Raw genomic sequence first — 26893 nt, forward strand, 5'->3', positions numbered from 1 at the left:
AGCCTGACCCGCAGCTCCTCTGGGATCTTCAATAATGCATACTGTCATCACTGTACACTTTCATTTGTAATAGAGGTGTGCTGTGGCCATAAATCATTGATCAGCATTTCCTGGATTATTTTAGCACGTCCATAAATGGTGCATTGCTGCATTTGTTACTGTTACACTCAATCAGTAAGATCTTTTACTCCAGTTCACACTTATGCACACTAATTTGATTTGATTGATTATCCTTGAAGGACTCTGATAGAACTTATGTTTAAATAAAATTGAATACACAAATCATCCGGGAACCAATGGCATAACTAAAGCCAGATGCAAGTGTCCACATATTTCTACAAACATAGATTTTTTTTCTTATGAATCCACAAAAAATGGCCCTGTATGGAATTTGGAATGGAATGGAATACAGTGTAAAGACACAGGCATAAAACCTGATTTGTACAAGAAAAAAAGAGGTAACATTTTACGTGGATTGTCCATTTTTAATACCATGTATCAACTGACATTAAACGTAATGTTTATTAAATGTAACTGAAATCTTAGATGAATGTAAATTATACGCTGTTCAATGCAACAATATACCTCTAACCTTAAACTTTAAGAATAAGGTTTAGGGACAGTTTTAGGCTGGTAGGGTTATGTTTAGGTTTTAAGAGTTAATAATAGTTAGAGTAAAGGTTAATATGAAGATTAGGTGAAAGGTTAGATTCCATTAAGAACCATTTACATTTATGATTTTATCATATATTCTGTTGAATGTCAGTTGAATGTTAGTTTGGTTTAGCTAAAGTGATACCAAAAAGCATCTGTGCAGTATCTGGATTGTATCCTGATTATACCCTGGATTGTATCTCCATAAATGCAAATGCATTTGCACCTGGCAATCAAACATGTCAGCAATTATTCAGATGGAAATCCAATTGATATATGGATTGAAATATGCAAATCCACTTGCTAGGTGGGAACCATCTGTTTATCTTTTCAGATTTTGCTCTGTATTATGCTAAATATAAATTTCATGAAGACTCCTTCTCTAAAGGCTGCCAGTTACGCACACATGGGAAACAAAACTAACCATCCAACCACTTTTCAGACTTATGCATTATGAGGCACTGTGCCAAAGACAAATTAAACGCTCTCTGTTAAATTTCCAAAGTGCACAATCCAGTCCAGTGAGAAACAGGTTGCTCTTTGTCACACATAACTAATTTTCTTAGCAGGTTCCAGTATGTTGGCTAATGGGCTACAGCACCTCTGTTGGTCTGGGACCCTCAAGGGCTAGAGTGGTGTAACGCTGGCTGAATTCATAAAACCTCAGGACCCCCCCACTGGCATTAGACTGGAGACTTACTTCTACAACACAGTATTTCAAGCCCACTGAAAGATTTACAAGACACAAATTATACCACTTGCTGTATATCACCCACATTTACAATCTTTTAAACAATTTACTGCCCGGCTTTTAACAAGGTATAAATTACAGGCTAGTTTTTTGTGCATATTAAAGCCATAGCAGCTTTAATAGAGCAAAAGCTATTATAGACTGGTGGGATCCTTTACATGATTAGAGTACGCACATAATGTCTGCATGTATCACATTAACACTATGAAAAGTATTATTATTATTATTATTATTAAGAGTAGTGTTAGTGTTAATAGTAGTGTTACGGGATTCATGTTTTATGTTTTATTCATGTGCAAGTGACACCTAACTAGGACTTCAAATGGCTCATTTAAATTGCTATCACTGCTATAAGATCATTTTATTAATACATTCTAAAGGTAATGCATTCATTATTGTCCATATTCTCTCATTAGAACCCATGTAAATGGATGTAGGAGGACTCAATCATGGTGCTCAGGCTATGTGCAAACCCACACAAAGAAATCTCAGTAACACAATAAACCCTTTAGCCAGCATCTACATTAGAATGAGAAGCCGGTATATTTTCCTCCCTCTATTTCTGCTGTTTCTTGGGAAATCAAACGGCGAGGCAGACAGACGCTTTATGAAAGAGTCTGTATTCAGCTCCTGACGGTTCATGGATTTGTCTTGTTGGAGACAGAGGCCAGCTGTCAGGCATCTACACAGAGCTGTTCATTTACAAACAGTCGGTAAGTGAAGAATATAATGAATTCCTTGCAGAAATAGGCTGTTATGAGTGTGCTCAGTGGTACGGATTCTCAGGTTTTACATAGAAAGCAAGCAATAATGCATCATGAAGAGGTAAATACTCAAATGCTTAAGTTTCCTGGGAAAATATCATGGTTGCCTCAAGAGCCAGGAAGGAAAATCCTTAACCTGCAAAGGGTGTACTCTGGCCTACGCTTCTTTAAAACACCCCAAAACACAAGCACATCTGCTGAGCATTCAGACTGGTGGTTAGAGAGGCATACTGGGGCAAACATCTGGCAGAGAAAGCTGCTTCACCCAAAGAGCTGAGGGAGCAGAGGGAGTTTGCGAATATGATCTGATGTCAATGTGGTGTAAGAGCGCTAATGAAATCTTCTCCCTGACGACTCTGTAGACTACAGCATTAGCTCCAGAAACACCCTTCTACAGAGAGAAATTGCGCTTTTTCATCATTTCAAAAGACATAAAGTGCCGAAGAATCTCAGAAGATGCATAAAGTTATATTATTATGCCTTATCCTTGGGTTACATCATACTTTTTCTCAGGGCGCTTTGAAGTTCTCCCGCTTGGTGCTAGCTTCCACAAGCACAAAGCGATTCTCCCTTCACCTCGCCCATTTTCTAATTGGTATGGAAGAAAGAAGCACTGGGTTTGTGAAACTGAGCCAGGGCCAGAAATGCTACTGGGAGCCATATGTCCCTTATCCCATCCCAATTAGTCTGACAAACCAGCAAAGGGATCTTTGATATGCATTGATTACTGACCTTACAGCAGCAACACATGCATATTCATGCGTGACTGAAAGCCAGTCACTCAGTGCCGCCCTCATTAATGCATCATCTGCCCAGCGGTGGCTGAAGGGCTGAACTGGCAGCCAACACTGTCCTTGTGAATGGAGCTCAATTAAAGTCTGTGCGGTATTTTAGCCAAACGTCCTGGGATTTTGGTGGGCTAAGGCCAATATTAATGCATATTCATAATGCCATCATTTCAGTGATAAAAAAACGTCTCATGAGTGCTGCTTCTGTTCTCTAGCTGGAAAGGCATTCAAATGATGAGTTCCCTTTTGCGGCTGTAAAAAAACTGGGGTGGGTATGCAAGAGCATGTGTTTAAACTGATTAGGGTTCAAGGCGTCTTAATCCAAACAGAGTCAAATTTACATAGACCTACTATTTCTTGTTCATTTTCAGGTTATTTTCACAGAGTGAATGTAGTGTTTTATTTTTATCACCTACTTTGCAACAGCATATTTTTGTTTCAACCGAAGACATATATGCTGTATTTTTCTTATAGTTGAGGCTTATTAAGGGAAATAAAGCTCCACTTTGTGCCTGCTTTTTGTTTTTTTGCTGTTGGTTAAATTATGTCCTGCAAAAACATCAGAATTCACATTATTGCACATTATTGTACATTATTAATTATTTAGTTTTTATTTAGAAAGCCTCAATGGCAAGTTGGCTCCAATCATGGGTCCTGTTTTAATATTATTTTCAGCTGGACCTGCCAAATTGTCATTCAGAAATGCATCTTGCCATTATTACATAAGTGGCTACTTGAAAAACTCAAAAAACTTTACTTTGCTTTTGACTCCATAACCACTTTGGGAACAATCACATTGACTTGCTTAAACCCTCTTCATACACACAGTATATGTCATATTATTATTAGTTCTGATAATATTGTTTGTTTTAATGCTGAGATATGAAGCAGTAGATATGAAGTTATATGTTAACTATGCAATCTAAATTCAATTCTAATTTAATACGTGTATTGCTTAATTATACCAATTGTCAGTAAATTCAAAATTGTACCAGTTAAAACGTGATGTGTCTTGTTTTTTATGGTTTGGAAGTCTTGTGTCTGCAACCTGAGACAATTGATCTTGAGGTTGGATTTAATAACTGAAGGTATTTTGCATTCAAGTGGAACTTGCTTGTACAGTAGTTATTCTATTACCCATGAGGCTTTTTCAGCTTCCCTTGCTATCACATTAAACTCCCCTACTATATTGTCAAAGAGGAGACTTTTGGACCTTTAGGGTGATACACTCATTAATTAATTGATTTAAGAAACTGTTCTTTTATCCAAAGGCTTTTATGTAATTGGAAGAGGTCAACTGGTTCATATCCTGTTGTGTAATGGAGGTGAAATATTAAATTGTTTAGCTGAGTGTTTTTACAGTAAACATGGTGGTGTCACACCTTTAGCCTTTATATGTCATGTGTGTTTCCTTTTTTGTTCCTTCTGTTCCTTTCCTGCCTTTCAGTCTGTTTAGTCTGTGTTATTGTCTTGTCTCCACCCTAGCCCGCACTAGTCATTAGTGTTGTCACATTGTGTCTTATTTGTAACCCCGCCCCTTTGTCTCCTACCACAGGTGTTCCCCATCATCTTCGTGTATATGAGACACGCTGTTTCAGTGTTCCTCGTGTAGTTTTTTATGTGCTAAATGTGCCATGTATGTGTGCCAGGTTTGTTTGGTCTTTGATCCTAGTGTTGTTTCAGCTATTCAGTTCCTTGCTTTCTTAGTTTTGATTAGTCTTTGTTATTGTCTTTAATAATTCATTGTCTCAGTCTTGTTTATTTGTTATTTGCATTTTCAGTGTTTGTTTTCTGCATTTTGCTCTATATATCGTTTTTGTTGTAGGTAAATATACCTGCATTTTCATTCACCCTCTCACCCTGTTCTTCATGACAGGTGGATTTGTATTTAAAAAAGTGTTTTTATTTATAATTGTTTTGGATCAGCACATTGGTTGTTTTTAAATTTGGTGCCAGATTGCAGCCTTACAAAGCATTTTTCTTTGAAGAATATTTGAAACAGAAGCACTGTATTGTCAGACTGTGTTGTGTTTTCCTTTTTGTTGCTGTAATGAATGCATTGCATGAGTGGCAATTAGGAATAACGAGGGAAACACAAAATGAAAATGAGTCCTACAATGACTCCAACCCCCCCCCACCCCCACCCCCCAACATCACACATAAAGGCTTATGTTAAAATGTAAAAGCTAAAAGGAGCCTGGCTAAAAAAACAGTGTTTGCTACATAGTAAACTTTCTTGTTCTACATTTGTTCTGATGAATGCATATTTACAGTTCTGTAGCTGAGAACAATGTTGTATTGTCTTCTGATGTATCCCTCATCACTCATTCATGAATCTGAGGTTCAGCCTGAAGGAGTCTCAATTAAAATGAGATTTTTCGAATGTGTAGTTTGCTTATTCAATTACTTTGCGAACACTCAAAGAACAAGAGCCTTTCCTGCCAATTCCTAAGCCGACCTGACTAAGACTAGAGACCACGGGTTGGTTCTGGCAACCAAAAAGGGGTGATTTGGTTGAGAAAATGCATGGCTTATAGGCTAAAATTAATAAAAACCTGAAATACTTTGGCTACTACAATAGAAGCAAAAAATACAAGCTGTGATGCTTAAATTCCTAACTTCCTAAAACATGTCCAAACTTTTGCGTATGGAAAGTTATGTTGTTTGTTATGAAAGTCAGAGTATGTGTGTCCTTAGACTAACTAGATTGCCAAGAGTTCTTTATATTTTATTTTGCAATAGTTTATTCTCTAAAATATGTTTTTTTATGTATGTCTTAACAAGAAATAAGGGAAACTTTTGCTTATTATTTCTTATTGTTTATGAATGACTGAACGTGGTTTCTCTGCAGGTCTCGAGAGACTTGGTTAGACTGATTGGAAGTGTTTTTGTTAGACATAAAAAGAAAAAATAATATCAGATACAGGTATATGTGTCTAAATAGAGCTGTTATTTTTAGTGGTTGTGCTGGCACAAAGGAGAATAAATGATATGACTGATCTCTTAGATTTTTTTTGTTTCCCCTAAACTGAATAAACCATGACCATCCACTTATATTGTCTTGAGAAAAGATGGTGAAACCACAGAAGGCTTAATGAGAAGTAACAGTAAATGCCTCCGAATTCAATGTCAGTGCTTTCTGACTCTGTGAAGAGGAAAAATGCTCATTTGAAATGCATGGCAGAGCACTTTGTTTTATCGTGCCATTATGCCGTTCGGTCTCACCCTCAATTTTTTTAAAGCTATTCATAGCAGTTTTGACAAGACAATTATTACTTGTCACTGTGTCCTTTTATCAAATGTTTTCTATTTTACATTCATCACAGCAAATCAAAATACATTTTTATTTGGTTTCTTTTGTTCTACATTAAAGTTATATGCCTGTGCACCTGATTGGCTTACATAAGAATAACACTAACCTCACCTCAGCAGCTGTCTGACTATGTCGCACCTGTTCCACCTGCCAGTATACACTGATGATGTGATCAAAGCCAGCCTCAATAGTCCTTGATTAAGGACGAACTTGGGGCTCCCTGATACAGATTAATTCTGGCATTTACAAGGGTCAGCAGAACAACGGACCTCATAGCCTCTGGGACTGCACCATAAGGGATAAAGAAAGAAATTAAGCAGAAGGAGCAGCTGATGATGAGGACAGAAAGCAGATTGGAGCAGAGCAGAGCCTGACCGCACCACTGGAACTGGAGTGGGGCGCTGGGCAGCTGGACACAAGCAGATTCTAGCCAATGCTGCAGGCCAAGGTTTCTGCCATCTGTTCACAGCAATGTGGGTCACTTCAGCCCCCGAGTCTAAAGATGGACTTGGCAGCCTAAGGAGCACACAGCCGACCTCAAGTGGGCCTAGAACGGAACAAGTGGGCCTTGAATCGGTACACCAATACGTCTGCTCGGAGACCTCATCTGCTCAAGAAGCACCAAAGCTTGGCTCAAGGGTAATAAATGAGAAATGGACCCAGCATGCACCGCTATATCAGGTCAGATGGCCCTTATCCAGCCCTTGCAGACCCCCACCCAGGCCACATATTTATTTTCTGCCAACTCTAGACACACCCCATTAGGTCATCACACAACCATGTTAGAGTTATTACCTGGCTCTGGTGTTCCAGCAACTATAAAGTAAAAGCCCTTGAGGACCATGGATAGAAAGGCCCTGATTTACAGAAGGAATGCCATTTTTGGACCAGTAGAAATACAGTACATCCAGGGGAAATCAACAGCTGACCCAGACTGGAGCCAAGTCCTGCACAATACATCAGCCCAGTACAGTCATTTACGACAGGAGAGCCCAAACATGATGTAACAGTGACCCCATACACAGCAAAAGTCCAGTGCTGAATTAGGTTTTACAGTTCCAATTCTGCTTTTTTCACAGTTGTGTTTATCTAACTACTCAAATTGATAAGCTAACTGTCATGGCTGGACAGGATCCCGACATGCACAGATTCAAAAAAGATACTTTATTAAATCATGAAAGCATCAATACAGGAAGTAGTCAAAATAAGCAGGGTCAACACCAGTAAACAGCAGCAAGAGGAAGCAAACATACAATAAACGATAATCAGTCCAAGGTCATACACAGGCAAATATATATATATATATATATCAGAAATATCAGGGTCAGAAAAGAGTCGGAATGGAGAGTTAACACAGGCAATAGAGCGGTAAACCAAACAATACTCAGCAATGAGTGAGTAAGGTCATTGTGCATATATATATGGTGGATGGAACAAGTGAAATCAATATTCTGGTGATTGATATCCTGGTGGTGCCGTGTGCAGTCTCATGTGATTGCGTGATGTGACGAGTGATGTAAGTGCGAGGTGCAGTCTGGGTATCGTATTCCAGAGGCTGGAGATCGCAGGTAAAACTGACTGTGGGAGAGACAGGAGCACAACGTCAGGCATGACACTAACATTAAATTTAAAATGAGTTAAAATAAAGTGGAAGAAGTTGAATCAATCGACAGGACTAACATGAATAAAGTTCAGCTTGTGTTTTTGGTTCTTAATACTGGATGAAACATCCCTGCTTCACCTCTGCCAGTCTATTTTCTTATTGCATATGAAATTTATTTTCACACGTCCATTATGCTAATAATAGATCCCAGGAACCAATAAACCAATAGTAAAATTCAGAAAAACTCTGCTGTTTTTGCTGTGTAGTATATAGGCATTTGCCCCTGAAGCTTTGCTCTCATTTCTCTCTGCGTTTCAGATCAGTTTGGAGCAAGCGCTCTCCTTCACAAGCCAAAAAACTTCCTCCAGCCCCACTCCAAGCTGCCTGCTGATTTCTGCCTCCATTCAATTAGCCTCATTTCAGCTCATCAGTCAAAATGGCCTCAGAGATCCAACCTGCTGTCACTCTCAGCCTGGTTCTGCAGAACAGACGCAGTCATATCAGAGAAGAGCACTCAAGGTACTGGCCCAGTTTCTGTAATCCTCTCTTCTCCTTCCCGGGACCAGCAGGGAAGTTGTCCAACCTCTCTGTGAGACTTTCTGAACATATTAAAAGAAGCCATAACTTTACTAACATTTAGCTGCATGATTATGTACACTTGTGATCAGGTATTTACATACATATACCGTAAAAATGGTATGTTTTTACACTGTACATCATTGACACAGATGTCATGGCAGTGTTGGGCTTTCTGAGTGATCTTAGTGAACTGTGTTTTTCTGGTGTGGAATAGGTGTTTTTTTAAACCAAAGGATCACAAGTATATATACAGCACTTTTTCTTATCACCGTTACTACAGTTATATCAAAAAGTTATATCAAAAGTTAATGGGAAAAAAATGGGAATAAAAGATTGTTAAATTACAGTAATTTTCAGTGGAGAAAGATTCCAGCATATTAATGTATAATAAGTAAGTTTTGGCATACACAAATACACTAATAATTCTTTACAATTACCATTATGTACTTTACATGGTTTGGAGTCTTTAGTTGCCAGTGAAGAAACTCTGCAAAGTTACTGAATTGCAGTTCTCAGCCAGCATGAAGTCATGCTGGAATCCAAAACAGCCCATAATAGGAAGATAAATTCTATATCTTACCATTCAATTGGGCAGAGTAACAAGGCCATGCATAGTTCCATTAAACGGATATTATTTAGAACAGGAGAGAATGTAAAAACTAACAAACAGACAGTAGTTATGTCATTACATTTACATATACGACGTTTAGTTGACGCTCCTATACAGAGCGATTTACAAGATTATTCCTATTACACAGGCGGAATATTGTAGTGTTAGCAGTCTTGCCCAAGGACTCTTATTGTTGTAGCACGGCATAGTCACCCAGACCTGGAATTGAACCCCAGTCTTCCACATGGTAGCTCAGCGGCAGGTGGTGTTGTTATCCACTGCACCACACCAACGACTGGTGTAAGTGGTTGTAAGTCATTAAGTACCAGCTCAAAGGTGAAGACCCTTATCCACCCTTTAACCCAACACCATGAGGGTTAATAATGATCTACCACTGCAAATACTACAATAAAAAAATCCCATTTATTTTCACAAACACATAACCCCCCTCTCCCCACCTCAACAACATACAGCACTTCACACAAAGCACAAAAAAAACATCTGGACACTCCTCTGATACCCTCTCAATACTCAGTACTACCACAATTTTGAGTGTTGGAAGAATTGCACCATGCTGTTCACTATCTATGAAAAAGAAAAAGAAAGGTGTTTTAGGGCATAACGAGATAAAAGATGCCCAGAGAGGCTGCACATGTGAAAAACAGCACACTAAGTAGTAAGAAAAGGATATTTTAGATGACCTGGAGAGCTCATCCGACAAAGCCAGGGGCAATGCTTCAGTACATCCTTTGAAAAACGTTTCGGTAAGCTTGACTACTTTTGTTCATCTATACACACACACACACACACAAGGCACTGTCCATGGTACTAAAATGCACCGTCTTGACTGTAAAGTTCTCGTAATGCATTTTGCTTTTTTAAAAGAAAGGTTATAACATGTATTTCTTTTTTAAGCATTTTTCACACATCATCGAAGCCAGCGAAGGGAAAAATGTTAGCTGTCAAATCAAGTAAACATTTATGACAAGAGAACGGCATAATGCATAAACATACACATTCATAATGTGCACAGAGCCTCAAGGGCAAGAAGACATTTATCTGTCTTTAAAATGTATAGTAGCACAACATCATTTTGAAAGTGAACCTTCTTCTGACATCAAGGATATTAGTAGAAAGTTTTTTCCTCCCGTTACTGCAAATATAGCCTTGACTGTTTTTTGGCTTTACACTAGATTTTGGAACATTACTGTGAACATAAGTTTGTTTCAGGCACAAGATCATTAGTGCTAAGTGCTAATGTTGGTTGATTAATCATAATCACATATGTATTAGATGGAGCTCTATCACTCCAGGGAGCACAGGTCCATTGCTCCACAGTTTAATGATGAGGGAGGAGTATCTTATGCCACTCTAACTGACACTTAACTTTGGCAGGGATGGGACAGAATGTTAATATCATGATATATTGTATAGTTTTCATTTGCATTAAAGTCACTGCTTTAATAGGCCATGTGGTGGCGCTAACTACTGAGCCAACACTGCTCCTAGAGATAATCAATCTAAAACTGAATGCTAAGTTATCTGTGAAAATACTAAAGCTTTTCTTTTGTGATAATGATGCTAAACATACCAGAAAATGCACCATGGACTGGGATGGGACAATATATAATATTATTTATCATATTATATTGTTTTGATTACCGTATTTTTTGGACTATAAGGCGCACTTAAAATACTTACATTTTCCCAAAATGTTCAGTGCGCCTTTTAATCCGGTGCGCCTTATGCATGAATTTTATCAGTCAGGTATTAAGGAGCAATAAAGCCACTCTGATGAAGTACAGCCTTATACAGGCGTTTCAGTTTAGTTCTCCAGCAGTATTAGCATTACGCGCCAAGCGCTAGCCATTCAGCTGTTCAGAGGTGAGTATATCAGGCTGTAGCCTGCACATTTATCGTTTTAAAACAAGCTAAGTGGGAGGAACCACTAGCTAATATCACCCTGGTTTACCGGAACACTCAGGGTTCCTCAGTGTAACTCTGCCGGGCGGCAGTTAGGCAGCATTAGCATTAGCCTTAGTGGAAATCTGAAAATCTAAGCTTAATGTAAATAAGCACAAAAAAACTCAAACTTGTCTAAAAAGTTTTTTAAGAATTAGTTTTGTTTACTTAACTTAGCTTAGCTTTACAGGTCTAGCCACCCCAGTGGTGCTAAACTAGAAGGAAAACATGGCGACACCCCTGTTTCTGACAAGTGCTGCTTAAAATGCGCTTTATAATCTGGTGCGCCCTGTGTATGAATATAGACCAGAAAAAAGATGTTTATTAATAGTGCGCCTTATAATCCATTGCACTTTATAGTATGAAAAAATATGCTATATTGTATCAGTATATGATGCCAAATATCAATATTTTATTTAAATCACAGGCACTCTAAACTCTCTAAGACTTGCTCCGTAATTTGACTTTCTAAAGTTACTGCTTCATTATTCCACATGGTGGCACTAATCAAATAAACAGGGTAAACCTGCAGTGAAGAATACTGATTCTCTTTGAAACTGACACCATTAAATACTTAATTAAATATTAAATACAAAATTCCTGGGATTTAGTAATTTCTGAGTACTTTATCCTGTTTAGTAACACAGATGCCGTGATATATTGAGTTGCACAGAATCACAGTTTTGTTATATCATCAATACTGTGGGTAACATATAGTAATGAAATCCTATTGTGAGACGCTTTGTGATTCTCACCCCTGAACATTGGTAATGGAAACCTTGGCATGGGGTAGAGTGTGTTCATTATCTTTATTTACACACAAGATAGATAGATATAGATATGACGGTTTAAAAGACTTCTGTAGAAGTTAAAGAATCAACTTAAGCTTTTTACTCAAGTAAAAGTCTAAAGCTGCTGCTTTCAGAACTACTTAAAGTATAAAAGTAAATGTAATGCAAGGGAAAACTGGTTTATGACTATAATGTTTTATTAAATGTTAATGTTTAAACATTTGGGATGCACTGTTTTAGGTGCATATGTGCCCACTGAAAATAACTGCATTTTAGAACAATGCAAATATATTAGCTATAATAGTGGGACATTTTGGGATTGCGTATAAACCAATAGGGTGTCAGAATTTTATTGTTTATCCAACCGCAATAAAATTCACTCTATCCGGATGGAGCGATTTATCTGGATAGGGTTTTTATTATGACAAGAAGACAGAATGAAAACAAGCTGAAATTAAACAGGAGTAACAAAGCTATTTAAAATGTAAGGACTAGAAAGTTCAGATAATTTGAACATTTAAGGAGTAGAATCAAAATGTCATCATAATAATCCAATAATAATCCAGGAAAGTATAGATAACTAATATATCTACTTAAGCAATGGCAATAAAGTATTTGTACTCCATTACTTAACACCTCTGTCTTTAAGTGTATCATTTCAAATTCTACTTGCGGAGAATACGAGCATTTTCTGCCATGCACACAGGGGCCGCATTTACATAAATATGTTGTGGCTGTGTCTGTGTTCTTGAGAGAACATGGCAGCTACCACCTCTGTACCGGTGTCACACTGACATCAACCTCAAGCTACGAGCTCTACATCGTCTCAGTGGATTCTGTATGTAAATGACTTGGTGTGATGACACCACACAGTACACACGCTGAAGCTCCAAGTAGTTCATTTCACAGCAGAAGAGCATTAAGCCAGGATAGAGCTAATGGAAAGAAAAGCGCATCTTCCCTACATACTGTGATGCTTGAAGGTGGAACTACAATAAGAAACACACTATGTATGGATTTAATACTATTTTACCATACTCATGCAAACGCTGTTAAATAAAACAAATGTGGGGAAAAAAACATTAAATTCTGATGAGAAATACAGGAAAATGATGATATGACAAAATCTGTGTTTAATATGACCACACATGAAAAATAAGAAAATAAAAAAGATAAAATTGTAATATTCAAAGACTTACAAGAAGAAATAATCTAAGATTAGATCTTTGGGCACAATGCCTTGTGAAATTATTTTGGTTTCATAAAAAGAAAACCAATCTAACCACTTGGAGAGCACTGAGGACTGATTTAAAAACCACAGGCACAACATTTCAGCATTTTCTTTTTTGTTCAATGAAAAAGAAAAAAAAAGATTTTAAAATGGTTTGGTTCTTGCACTTCCTACTGCTTTGTACTACAATATTTAACATTTTTTAACTGTAATAACTTTTTTAAATGAAGGATTCTGTCACAGTTGGAGAGGAGGCAGAGGCAAGTCATTTCAATGAAATAAAAAAAAACTCAAAAACAGAAAAGTAACTAGAGACAGAACAGAGGACAACTATGAACAGACATAAAACATGCACAAGACCAGACAAAAGAAAACTGAAACAAAGAGTCTATATGCACACAAACAAAGGAACACCTGGGGAGGATAACAAGAGGGCTGGTTAACATATGTGACACAGGTGGAAACACTAATGACAAGTTACTGCTTCATTACTCCAGGTGGTGATGCTAATCTAATGAATAGGATAAACCTGCAGTGAAGACTATTGATGGTCATATTTGATTATATATTGATTATCACAGAATCACAGTATTGTTATGTTATTCTTATTACTAACAAGAAACTAATATTCTGGTTTTAAAATAATATGGGTACTACTTTAACATAAGGCCCATTTATAAAGGGTTGATAAATAGTTTATAAAGTAGTTCATTCATTGTCATTTATTATGTTGAAAATACTTTAAAAACAATTAATAAACAGTTATAACACATACATAGAAAGAGAAACAGTGAGCTGTCTTTTACCAAATATTGACACTTTCTGTTAATCCTGTTAAACCTCAGATCTTTCTAACACTTTAGATGTTTATTTTGTCTTTTCCATCAGTCATTAACAACATTAGCATATCTAACAAAATGATATATATAAAGTCAGTTTAGTGTTTTAATATGTTGGTATACATCACATTATGATTGCCTAAATAATAAATCTGGGTAGTTAAGTGGTTATAAACAGTTTAATAATTTAATATGCTAGTATTTATCACATTATAATTGCTTAAATAGATAATCTTATTAGTAAAAGTGTTATTAAACATTTATTAACCAATTTATTAACAGATATGTTAGTGCTGACTGATGGAAAAGACAAAGCTAGGTAAGCATCCAGAAAGATCTGATATTTGACAGTATACTGTAAATGAATGTGGAAGCACTATTTTAAAACAACAGCTCACTGTTACCCTTTCTATTCAAAAGTTATAACTGCTTATTAATGTTTTTTTCTAGGTATTACAAAATGATTAATAATATTAAAAAACTAATTTATAAACCATGTATAGACCCTTAGGAGCCATATTTAAAAGTGGTAATGGAATATGATGTTATTAGTAACTGGATAGTAAGATTCAGTGTTATTTTATACGCTAACTATACCTATACTATACTATACTATAACTATAACTATATACGCTGTGTTCTTTACGAGCATAACACTCCTGCAGCTTTCCCAGCATTTAATGTGAAAATGAGTTTGCATATCAGCCTTGATTATGGTGATTATGATTTAATTACTTTTTGTGGAGGGTCTTTGCTGTAAATAACGTTCCACAGTCAGTTTAGAAATGTGCTGATACCTGAGGGAAGGGTATAAACTGGAGGAAACTCCAGCTGTGTCGGGAAGATAGGACATGAGGCCTGCATGTAAATGGCTAAGCTTGCAGAAAATATCGCTAATACTTAGGCAAGTTCTTACAGAATTAGCTTCCAATTATCATTAATAACCAGCATTATGTTTACATGTTGGAGACATTGAAGTTTTTTCTGTCTGCAGTATATTTAGATTTGTCATTATGCTGATTTTTGGCCACTATGATCTGGATGAAATGTAAAACAAACAGTATCTGTGGCATGTGCTCAGACGCTGAGCCCTGGAAACACAAATAAATAAAAATACAAATGAAAGAATAACAAATGTCTCAGTTTGACATTCCTATTTCATTGGAATATTGCTCTCAAAAAACAGCAATAATAATCCAGAGAGAAACACATTAACTTCGTGTTATGTATTGCATGCTAATGTTGTCAATGAGAAGTGTTCTTACTTGCCTGGTCTATCATAGATAGAGCTCTTCTTGACTTTTGGAGTAGCTCATTTCATATTCATTTACACATTAAAATACGGAAAAGTGACAACACTGTTGACCTTAAAAACTTGTTCAGTTCTGCCCTTTGCTGTGTTAAGTGAATAATTAATATTCGGATGGCACCACACATTAAATTGCATTAAAGTAAGACCAAATGAAAAAACGCTGTTAAGCACACTTGTGAGAAAAGTGACCATGTTTTAGGATAATGAGGTTAAACTTCAAAACGCAGTAAAATGCAGTTTAATAGAAGTTCTGTTTCAACACTACAAGTACTAAAGAAAGCATGTGCATCATTAAGATAGCAGATATTGCAGTATGTGGTACTTACACCAGTGAGAAGCGGCAGCAAAAAACACACAGCAGACTCTCAACCAGAATATTTACACAACAGAGAAATTTTCCATCCAATCCAGTATCAATTTTTCATTTTTTTTAGTTTATTCAATTTACATGATCCCCATGTTTTTTTGGACTGTGGGAGGGAACCGGAGTCCCCGGAGAAAACACCCCCCAGACATCCAAGACCCCTGTGCTGGGAAGCAAACATGCTAACAACTAAGCTACTGTGCCGCCATGCACATGTGCATGTAGATATTGAATGCTCATTTTATTAAGCATGCTAATCAAGCTTGTTAAAGGTTAAATATTAGGTTAAGCTCATTTTATAAACATGAACATTGTTTCCAGACTTTCCCATAAGCTTCAGAAAGATCCATAACCCAAGCCCACTTGTTAGAAGAATGACCATGAATTAGCCATAGAAAGTGGGAGCATATAGCTGACCGTAAGATGACCTGGACAGAACTGTGTAAGGTGGAACTACACCATTTCTTACAAGTTCTTAGTCCAGTCAGTGTATGATGTCCTCCCGAGCCCTGCTAACCAGGTTTACCTGGGGCCAGGTGGACTCACCGGCGTGCGAACTCTGCCAGAAATGGGGATCTTTAGAACACATCCTCAGCTGCTGCTCAAAAGCTTTGGGAGACGGTCGTTATCGGTGGCGACACGACCAGGTTCTGCAGTCAGTAGCAGACACCATTTGCACAGGCATCAAGAACAGCAAGTGCCAATGCCCCTCCAAAAGAACCATCAACTTTGTTCGAGCAGGTGAGAAGCTTCAGCCCCCAAAGAAGACCCAAGGGGGCCTGCTTGCAACAGCAAGGGACTAGCAACTACTGGTCGATCTTAGAAGACAGTTGAGGTTTCCAGACATCATTGTAACAACTACACTCCGGCCAGATATGGTCTTGATGTCTGGGGCTACCAAGCAGGTGCTGTTGCTAGAGCTAACTGTGCCCAGGGAAGAACGAATGGGTGAGGCAAATGCAAGAAAGAAGGCCAAGTATGCGGACCTGGTGGCAGAGTGTCAAATGAATGGGTGGAAAGGTCCTCGGACTCCTAGGGATCTGTGGACTGCATAGGAAAAGAGCAGCAAAGAACATCATGGAGGCTGCAGAGAAAGCTTCTCATTGGCTCTGGTTGAAGAGGGAGGATGTGTGGCGTAGTGCCCTACCTGGACACAAGTGTGGGCCTGATCACTCCAGCCTCGGTCACCCGGGTGTGGGTGTCTGATGTGAGACCTGAAACACCCCCGTGACCCCGGGCACATTACTGAAGATGTGTCCAGGTTGCACCATGAGGTGTATCGTAGTACAAGAAAATGTTTTAAGTTTGTAGGTCTAACAATACCTTTAAGTAATTTTATTGAGTGCAAATAAATTCAGTCTTATAAAATATTCTATTAAAATGCTAAATAATAAACACTTCCACTGAGCTATGTTCAAGGACATCATGGTAATCAGGCAGGTTTGGAAAAGCAGTTCTGACTCTGGCATGTTGTGACAGCTCTCCATATCGTTCTCCAATCTAATGGCTCTAAACTCAATTTAACTTTATGTTGTGCACTAGCTGAATTGCCACTCTAATCTGACAGATGTTGACAGGTAAGTAATCACTGCTAAAAGGTTAATCGATACAACAGTTTTTACCCAGTGTGTTCATAGTGGCTCCCAACATTATGTAACATGAGGTACCTTTGCTTTCAGCAGGTTTTACAGCCCAAGACATACATTTTTTCTGAATGAAGTCAACTCTAAAAGTAGAAATTACTGAAATTACTTTTTAAATTTTTTTACCTGTTTTAATCCCAAATCATGCCCTATTAACTGCAATCCTTCTAAAAATTAGTGACACCCTGAATGTGCAAACTTGTTTGGCTAAGCTCTGCTGTAGCACTTGCAACAGTAAATTTGCTTCTAGCAGGCTGGGATGTCTTAGTGTTGTTAAGAAATAACAAAATTTGGGATATGGACCACGCCTCAATTACCTGAGCTCCACCTCCGTAGACCTATACTGTATATACCTGCCAGTTTCTCCTGGGAGGTGACTGACAACCTCGCACCCACCACCACCCCATCACCACTCCCTTATTTTTACACCATTCCCCAAGCCCCCCATCCCTGTACCACTAAGGTGCGGTTCGTTATAGCAAATGGAAGGCTTTTAATGTCATGAAATTACATGGTCAATGTCAGAAAGTTACCCAATTGTCACTTTCTTGTTTCTGGTTGTCCTCAGCTAAGTACCAGTGAGACCCAGTAAGTGTTTTTATGTGCTGGTTCATACAGAGTAGTTACACCTCATGTTAAGGGAACTTACACTATAAAGCACAAGCTGTATTTTAACCATTCTCTTGTCTTGCGGGTCAAAAGTGACCCACTACCCTGTTTAGCTGTAGAAAAAAATTAAACTATTCTTAAACTGTCTTTTCCCAACTTTAAATTCCCCATCATTAGTAAGAGGGATACTTTGTTTTTGTTTATGTTTCCATGTGAGCTGTCTTATAAGTCATTTCTGAATTTCATGAATTATAAAAAGAAATTAAACACCAGAAAAAAGTATAAAGGCCAAACACAAACTCTGTCTGTTGCACACAGCATCAAACATCATAAGATTGACTCCAGGTCCAACAGTGTATTCAGCTGCCATTTCATCACACCAGCCATCAAAAAAATAATCCTGAAGAATACACATTTGGAGGATTCAAAATTCAATTAGGCTGCTTTATTTTAGGGCTTTGGTAGGGCAGGTAGGGCAGGTTTGACCCATAGGATCACACAAGGTTGATCTAAGGTTTTGACACATAGATCACACAAGGTTTAAAGTATTACATGTGAAAGTAACACATAAGAAAATGACATTCTACTACAGGCAACTTTATGTAGACGTAGTATCGAGTCTTTAAAGCACGAGAGGAAATCTATAAGTGTTTATTCTCAATGATTACATGGTTAGAAAATAATGGCTGCTATATGTCACATGATGTACTGTGTGTTAAAAGAAATGTGAAAGCTTCCAACAGTAATAAAGAAAATATACAGGGAGACAAGATTGTCCTAATCGAGTTCTTTGATGCAAGAAAAGACTCACAATGCGAGGCAGAGGAGAACGTATCAATATTCTTCTCACATAATTACAAATCGTTATGTAAAGCAACACACCAATCAATAGAGGAGAAAATGTGGATGTGGTTGTAGCGGGTGCCAATAAAAATGAAGTGCAGGATGTCCTCCAGTGGAGTAAGTTGGGTCAGTTAAAGTCAATATGCAGACACACAGGGGTCTGTAGTGATTGTGCTGACTAAGATGCTGCAGAGATTCGTAGTAAATGTTTATTGAGTAAGCTCTGCTGAGACTGCACTATACTCCAGTGACATAATGAAGGAATATACTGGAGAGCGGACTTGTCTCCATACCGTTATTGAACAACTCCCACTACAGAGCCAAAGGTACAATCCTGAAAGTAAAAATGCTCCAAAAAAGCTTGCTTGGAGTGATCCTGTCTAATATCCACAGTTGGCCCCATGGTCGACTTTCTTTACAGGGCCAAAAGTAGTTCTTCTATGTCTGGTTTAATAAACAATAACAGGGTCTCACAGGAGCAGACCTCACAAATAGGCTCTTGCCCCAACTTATCTTCCAAACTTTTCTCCCAGTTCCTTTAAATTGACCTTTGGATACTGTTTAACTTTTAGAACCTTTATGCTATTAAAAGTCAGATAATAAACAGTTGATTACTGCTCAACTACACCATATCGGCTTTATTATGCAGAACAGACAGGGAATACTTTTATCATCGCAAATCTTTATTTGCAGATCATGGGGATCAGAGGATTTGAGGTTGGAGAATAATGTTTATAATACAGGTTGTGCAGCAAAGAATGGTAAAAGTAAAAAAAAAAAGGTAAGTTAAAAAAAAGGATTATGTGCAAGTGTGTATGTATATGTGTTTATTATGGTATATTTAGTGTTGTTTAGTGTTTAGTTTTGGTAATTCCAATAGTTAGGCATTATACAGCCTCCTGGTGTTAGTGTGGTGGATTAATAAGGGTCCTACCAGTGAGCAGCCAATTGAATTAAGAACTACTGCTGGTAAGAGGTCTTTTCCACATAACCATTATAAGGTCTTTGGATCTGTGGGACCAGTTTTAGCTTAATAAAAATGATACCAATAATTGCATTTTCAAACTATGGTCTTGGTTCATTTTCTGTGACGAACATAAATCAGAAAACATTTTCACATTTTTATTTTGACATGTATTTGATATATAAGGTCTTTAGGTTCAGGGCTAGTGAAAGTATGAAAATCATATGCCCTGTGCACCCACATTTTACCTTCCTCATCTCGGGTCCTCTTAGTGTGTGTGTGCGTGTGTGTGCGGTGGGGGGGGGGGGGGGGGGGGGGGGGGGGAGAGACAGAAGAATATAAGAAATAAAGAAATAAAGGGTTTTGATGGTGATGCAGAGTAAGACGTTTTAGAATGTGTGATCCACACTGTCTGACACTGAGTTTAAAAAAGGAAAAGTACATATGCAATACACAGTGTGAAACTCTGCCCCTTAACTGTAGTATAGTCTGGTTTTAACATGGCCGTGTTGAATAGAGTTAATGTGTTTTTCAGTGAGATGTTACATATAAACTTACTTGAATAGGTTACATTTGCTTAAATTTAATTTAAATTAATTTTAGTAAGTTTTGGAAATTTATTTGTACATTTGTTGATTATTTTGTTTGTAAAATGGACAAAAACGAGAGGCATTTTTATTCATAAATGTAGTTTAACAAAGATAAAGGAAACACATGTATATACCAAATGTATTGTTTATATTACTTGTAACTGAAATAATGAAATATGAAATAAATATCTGCTAAGTATTTTAAGAAAATAAACATTTAATAATTTTTATTTAAAAGCCCCAAAATGCAATGGGTCCTGAGACCGAGCAGGACTCCCAATGTAACATAGAAATGAAAACCCTATAAGGGTTAAGTTGCTTAATGGGACAATGGCTTGGCCTAGTTTTCTGAACCAGTGACATTAAATTATTTGTCAAACTGTGATTCCTAATCCAGAGAAATCTGCTCTGCACCTTTAGCACTTTAATACCCTTTCCCCAAAAAACTGTTTAACTTATTTAAACATTTAATTGACATGTAATGTTAGGGTTGCAGGGGTGTGTTAAATCAGGGAGTCCTCTAAAATCCACCAGGACCAGGACTGAAAAAGACTGCTTCAAACACTATTTGCATATTACATAGAGAGTTTTTTTGAATGAATTCACCTATTTTTATATTTTTGCAAACAACAGGAGCTTATTTGATACTTAGTATTTAGTGACAACAAAGCTGACAAATCAGCTGAGTCCCAGCAACCAGAACACATTAAAATGACGTCTGCTTTGTCTCATAAGCTTCTGCATCTCAAAAACCAGAGCAAACTGTCCAACAGCCTTCAGAGATTTTGTATGAAAATGCAGAGTGGACATCAACACTCAACGATAATTAAAGCTAATTAGGATTATCTTTAATTCCAGAGTTACTTAATCAGATGACTAGTACTTTGGATTAGACTTGAATACATTTTCTCTCTCGCTCTCAATGATGGCAGCAGATTTAAACAAGTTAGGAGGGACAAACACACTGTTAACCAGATATTTATTTTGGTAGGGTTCATATGTTGCCGTATGGCAGTTTTATTACACATTGTTTCCATCTTTCACAAACCTGTAAATGAATTGTACTGGGTTTAATGATAGAACATCAGTGATTACAGATCAGGAGATATGAGTGGAACATCTTTAAGTGTCTTCTGGTATTTGTGTTTTTACAGTTATAAAAGCATACATCATTCGAGTACAGGTTTTGCTCGAATTTGGCTGAATTTGAATAACTCTAACACTTTATCATTCCTCATTTAAATGTGCGAGTGCTGTGGTTATCTCACAGGCCAGTGTGCAGGTGCTCAAATACTTCCTCTGCGTCACCTCTGCCTTTGATTGTATGATGTCCTAGGGGAAGAGCCTCAAAGAGTGACTGCTTCTGGGCTGGTGTCCTTTTAGCATGGAATCTAAGCCAACGCTACTTTGCATAGCCTTTCATAACACCGGTCTCCTGGCACACAAAGCGATATATTTCTTTGTATAAAATGTGAATTGGTCGGGCATGTTTTCCCATTTGCCGGAGTTTTCCTGACCCAGCCGAACTTGCATACATGCTCCATTTAAAGAGCTCCTCTGCAGCAGCTGGAAATCGCATGTGAAGTGTAAATGGGGAATGATGGGGTTTAATTGGTGATGATAAATCAGCCGGTGCGGAGCTGGGAGCTGACAGCACAGCAGGTGGGGAGCTGCCGCAGGTACTTCTGCTGAGTGAACTGGTTGCTGAGTGCACCTTCACACATACATTTTCTACATGCACCCTCAGGCCAGCGAGATAAAGCATTTATGAAAAGCACAGGTGCTTTTTGCGCTTTGGGGCTGTACTATATACAATAAAAAAAGACAACTTTTGTTCAGCCAAATGTGTTCAAAAAATTAACACAAAATTTCCACGGCAATTCTGTTCAGTTACTGTTAGAAATCTTGGCTTAGGTAGAGAGGGGTGCTTGCAGATGTGGATATGGACTTGGACGAAATTATACAATAGAAATGGTAAAGATAACCTAAGAGTGACATTTCTGATCTTTGGGAGAAGCGTCTTTATTCTGGAGTGACAGTCTTCTTCCTGCTTCTGCTGCGTTTAGGAATGCCCTGTGATGGTCAAAGAGATCCAGATGTAAACACTAAGGCATCTCAAAAAATTACCGTGTCATTGAAAAGTTACTTTATTTCAGTAGTTTAGTTCAGCCAGTGAAACTCTTTAACATCTATATTATATAGATGTATTACACACAGAGGGATCTATTTTGAGTCTATATTTCTTTTATCGTTGACGATTTTGGCTTACAGCCAGTGAAAACCCATTAATCAGTGTCTAAATTTAATATTTTGTAAGACCATTTGGTATTTTTGACAGTGTGGCCAGTGTGCCAAGTCCTGCTGGAAAATGAAATCCACATCTCCATAAAAGTTGTCAGCAGAGGGAAGCATGAAGTGCTGTAAGTTTTTTTTTTTTTTGGGGGGGGGGGGGGGGGGGGGGGGGACACTGCACTGACTTTAGACTCGATATAACACAGTGGACCAACACCAAAAAATCAAGAGACCAGAGTCTGGAGGAAGAGTGGAGAGAGACACACAGTCCAAGCTGCTTGAGGTCTAGTGTAAAGTTTCCACAATCAGTGATGGTTCCCCTAAAGAAAAGGAAAAACAATAAACAAATGAACCCTACGCAGGTTTGAATCTGGGTCCAATATATTATCGCTACCCTCGCTAGTGGATTTGGACGTAGCTGCAGATAACTGCCGTATAAGGAGGCACTGAGAGCGGGTGGAAAATCTCCAAAAGAAAATCACACAGAGCATGAGCGAGAGAAAGAGGTAAACAAAAGCTAGTCAGGGTAGCATGGTTGCCCCTTATACTACTAATACTGCAGCATGATGAAAGACACAAAAATACTTCCCAACACTAAACAAGGAGGAGTGGAATGCTCTGCTCCATCTCCTCCAGATACAAGGAGAGAAGAGGGAGAACTATAGGGCAACGTCACTCTACCTAACCTGCAGCAAAGGAGGAAGCAGGACTTCCTGTGAACAGAGGAGTAGAAAAAGAGATTTAACAAAAGCTCACATAAAAACAGGCACAGATTTGCTGTTGATGGTACATCAAAGATCCAACACTGAGCAACTGATCTACTTTTCTTAAATAATCGTGTCCCCAGGTGTTGGTAATCAGCCTGATCAGTCATCATCAGGGCTGGTCTGGAGCGCCCTCTGGTGCCTGGGAGCACGCCTCAGCCAGGCACCAGCACTTACAATTGTTGTGTACTTCTTATGCCCATATCCCCTATCACTATCACTGAATTAATTCTAAGTAGTTATGCTACTAATAATGGTTAACTGTTAATTTTTACCAAATTGGTGTTTATAAATTGGGGTCAGGTTAAAATTATTTTCTAACCTAAACCTAAGTACTGGAAAGACAAGGTCGGTTGTCTCTCAAATACAATGATAATTCATGTCGCCTTTCCCTGCTAGCCAGTGTTCAACATAATTTACAAGCTAATACTCTCCCCTGTAGTAACACTCCAATAACACAAAATTTAAAGTACATACTGCTTCCCAATAACTTTTGCCACACCAATGTAAAAATGTGTCAGTGTCAATGAGTGTGCATGTTTCAACACAGCAAATGCAGACTGCAGTTCTAATAACCCATCGAAACTCAAATACTGTAGAAGCAGCATTATTTAGTATAAAAACACTGCTGAGCCTACTTTGGAAACCCATGGACTGACAGATTAAAAACAACGATCTGAATCTGAAGAATTAATTATTGATTAAAGATTAAACTGCATTTTAATGACGGCATCAGCTGTGGAAAGCATTAAAAACAGCCATTTTATTTCATGACCCTGAAAGAAAGCGCAAGTGAAATGAGACCCCTTTCATGTCACAGTCACTATATAAACACATTAATAGAAAACAACCAAAGACCAGCAGAGGTAATGCTGTACGACTCCTATTACGCCTCCTCGATGACCTTCACGTGCCGTAATACAATTCCTGCCAATGCCAATACATACATTCAGAACACTGCTAGCTTTGGCTTAGTATTCATTAAACACTGGCATCCGCTAACATTTCTTCTGGCTGGTTTGTAGATGATCAGGACAACATTCTTCTGGAGAGAACAGAAGGTAATATGTTCAGGAAGATCCACTGCATTTCATTTCATTCTCATGATTATTAGACATTTAGGCAGCTGGCCAGCCTTTACAATATGGTGTGGCCGTTGATCTGTTTATCTTAGAGCAGCCAAGTGCATGCTCTTATTGCAGTCTAGGGGTCCACAGGGGCAGACATATAAGCAATGTTGTGCCTGCAAGGTGAGAATGCAATGCCTATAAATTCTGGTCATATTGTAAAGTATTCATTAATAAAAACTTAAAGTGTACCAAATATTTATGAATAAGATTATTCTTGGCACCCATGATAGATGTTCTTTTATTGGCAATGGTGAGTTCACTGATTGTGTGTGAAAATACACCTGGCCAAGGCCCCTACAAACATTTAGAATGCAATGTTAAATCATCATCATTTTAAATGCAAATTTGGAAAATAGTAACTTGCTCAACACTGTTTTCCGGATGGGCAAGACTACACACTGACGGCATGTGGCTGATATGCCCATAATGCAAATAAATATCACCAGTGGCCAGTAGAAAAAAAAAACTTTTTTGAGTACTAAGTAAATGCTAGGTAGACATTACTATATTTAGTGTCTGAGCTGATAAATTTAGGCAATGTTCATTCAAAACTCTACCCAAAGAAAAATAAATATTTTGCTTTAAATTGCAATAAAATACTAAAGGTTAATCAATAGAAGAAGAGTTTAATCACACTTCTCAATATCTTGTGAACAAATGATCAAGTGTGACATCAAGTTGTATTTTTATAGATACATTTTATTTTTGGTTTACTTGTTTAAAAAGTCAAACACATTTTTTTTACTTACTGCTGTGGTGGGTCATTGCAGGCTTTTACACACATACACACACAAACACACACACACACACCTAGAAGCAATTTAGAATAGTCAATACTAAGTCAGTTTAGCATTTTAAGTAACCTACCATTCCACACAGACACAGGAAGAACAAAACCACAGCCCTGCAGCTGTGCAGCATCCCTGCTGTAAACAGTTTAGATCTGGTTTTACTTCCAATTTTTCAGCCCTTTTCACTGTAAATGCTGTAAATGTTTTCCATCTGTTAGTATGGGTGTATTCTATGCAAATATTGCAATAATATTGGGCATATGTCTGTTTAAATAATTGTATTGACACTTGTGTTTAATGATATGTGATGGTGAATGTGGAAAGTACATTTTCTTTTACCCTACGATCAAACTCCAGAATAACAAGCTACTTTTATTTCACAACTGCGCCCTCAGCACAGGGAAATACATGGCAACATAACATTTGCATCGGCTAATTTGTCAAAATATTCTCTTTTTTAAATTCACAGTTTACTGTAGTCACATTTTCAAAACTCTAAATACACATAATCTGTCTGTTGTGGACTATACTACTGATATAATTCATTTTGCTATCTAGAAATAAGAGTTGGCTTAATCGTTCGCTGGAATAAAAGAAATCGTTCGCACGAATTAGAGAAATTGTTGGCATGAACTGCTACATCGTTCGCTCGATTTAATTATATTTTTTTAACCCACGGCCCCTCCCGGGCTCTGTACTAGCCAGCAATAAGCTAGCTAGCTAGCTAAATTAATCAGAATAAGCAACAAAATACAAAACTTTTTACTTAATAACTAAGATAAGGTTAGATACAAGTTACCTAACTGCCTCAAACTTTAATTCAATCAAATAACTTAAACTGAGATCCACCAAAACACTAGCTTAGCTTATTCGTTTTCAGTCAACAGTGTTCGATAGATAATAATTCTCACACTCTGTCTTAAATATTTATCTTAAAATGTAGAGTTAAATTGAGTGATGGGCCTTTTATACATAAATAATAACCAAATTCTGCTTACCATTTCCTATTGTCTCCGTTTCCCCATCTGTGAATTTGCGCCTTTTCGCTCCCTCGCATTCATTGGTAGACATGCGCAGATGAGTTCTCTTTCTTTTTTTTTTATTAAGGGGTGAAAATAGCCTTGCTGTGTGGCATGTGCTATTTGCACCCGGGTGCAAATAGACACTCCGTTTTAATATACCCAACTAAATTAAATTAAAATAAAGATCTATAAATTGAAGTTGTTCTAACAATAGTTTTTAGTTTTACCAACATAAGCCCACTTACTTTCCACTCAAATTAATTAATTAATTCTCAGACTTTAAACATCTTCATTTATTAAGATAAAAAAGTCACAGTTCTCACTTATTTTTGTGTGGCATGAACAGAGTAGCAAAATAGCTTGCTTGGTTATACGCTTATTTCTTTTATTATTCAGTTTACCATATTTTAAGTGCCTCTCCAGGCTAGATAGCTAGCTAGGTTAGCTATATCATCCCCAGTCCCACACACCGAGTCCCCACGCTAGCATTTAGCTCGCTACAAAATGCCTCTCCGGGCTAGATAGCTAGCTAGGTTAGCTATATCATCCCCAGTCCCACACACCGAGTCCCCACGCTAGCATTTAGCTCGCTACAAAATGCCTCTCCGGGCTAGATAGCTAGCTAGGTTAGCTATATCATCCCCAGTTCCACACACCGAGTCCTCACGCTAGCATTTAGCTCGC

The sequence above is a fragment of the Astyanax mexicanus genome, chromosome 1, assembly GCF_023375975.1.
Source record: "Astyanax mexicanus isolate ESR-SI-001 chromosome 1, AstMex3_surface, whole genome shotgun sequence".
Classification (NCBI taxonomy): Eukaryota; Metazoa; Chordata; class Actinopteri; order Characiformes; family Acestrorhamphidae; genus Astyanax; species Astyanax mexicanus.